Raw genomic sequence first — 1,550 nt, 5'->3', positions numbered from 1 at the left:
TTTGTGTGAACACCGAGGCCATCGCCGGCGAGGGTGAGAAGGACGATAAGCGGCAACACAAATATGATGCCTCGCAAAATAAAGAAGATGGACCTATTGAGTGATGGTTGTTGGGTTAAGATAGTGTGTTATGTTTTTTTCTCCCGTTGCAACGCACGGGCTCTTTTGCTAGTAAATTTAAAAAACCATTCTCAGGTCTCGGCAATCTTGTATATTTCTTTAAGAATTGGTTAAGTTTGTCGTAAAGATAATCAGGGGGCATATGCCATGTGGTGAAGGGAGGACAAAGGATGGGAGAGGCGGAGTGGGTGAATAGGACGGTGGCGAGGCACACGTGGTGATGAGTGTATACCGTTGCAGCAGTTGCTTCGTTGTTGGAATACGTGCATGCACATCGATTGCAATCAAATTTGCCGGGATGTTCACTCGACCATGATAGTGAGGCTCGGAGCGAAAAGTGGAAGCAGCAACCGAGCTCCACAGGGCTCTTTATTTTTCTTTCAACGAAAATACTTTTTCACACTTCAAAAAAATCTGAAAAAAATATACACATAGACATATGTTTGTAGTACACATGTGTAAATGTTCGTAAACATATATGTTAATATGTGATGTATAAAAAAGACAAATACATGAAGTAAAATATGTCTTTTCCTTTTTGTTTTTGACTGATATTTGCCTTTTTTGTGTACCATGCAAATAGTCAAATTAGTTAATGAAATTTTATACATATTTGGGGGACATGCATATGTATTTATAGAAAAAGATTTGGCATATTTTGAAATTTTTAAATATTTTTTGATATTTTTTGATAAAACGGGCTCCCTGGAGCCCGGTCTCTGCGACGTCTCACTCGGCTGAGAGAGACTAGGTGCTCAGCATTGGTGCGCTTGCTTCGTCTCTACTTCACCCGTGTTCCTGATGTGCTATGCAAGTCATACCCGTGCTTCAGCCGCTTGTTTGAAACTTTGAATGATCCCCAGCCACAGGGTTCTTATTTTTTAAAAGGAGGAAGACCCCCGACCTTTACATCTGAACGATGTATGCAGTCATTTTATTAATTATTCACAAAGATTTTACAAAGTACTCCCTCTGTATCTAAATACTTGTTGGGAAAAACTATTGCAAGTTCCTCTAGCTACAAGTATTGTGGTACAGAGGGAGTAGTATATCAATGAGTCTGAGGCCACAGTCGTGACAAATCTGTCGCTACTTCTATCCATTTGATGAAGGGGCGCCGATAGTCCGAGCCTAATACCAAACAGACCTTACACCTAAGCATAACATATAATACCGGAGGTCCCAGCCAAGCCATATACCTGGTCAGTGGCAGACACCAGTCTGGCGCACTCTCAGAGGCCGCCGCCGCCATCTTCCACCGATCCATCTTCAGCGCAGGTACTGACACCACGACCTTGTCAGGTATGCCATTGACGACACCATGGTGCCAGAAAGTGCCATCCTCCTACACGAGTCTGTCTACACACATCGAACGCCCAGACTCCATTGTGCCACGCCATCGAGATCCACAATCGTTGATGCGTAAGATG

Source organism: Triticum aestivum, chromosome 1A, assembly GCF_018294505.1.
Source record: "Triticum aestivum cultivar Chinese Spring chromosome 1A, IWGSC CS RefSeq v2.1, whole genome shotgun sequence".
NCBI classification, from domain to species: domain Eukaryota; kingdom Viridiplantae; phylum Streptophyta; class Magnoliopsida; order Poales; family Poaceae; genus Triticum; species Triticum aestivum.
The sequence above is the reverse complement of the archived record's forward strand: the minus strand, read 5'-3'. Positions refer to the sequence as shown.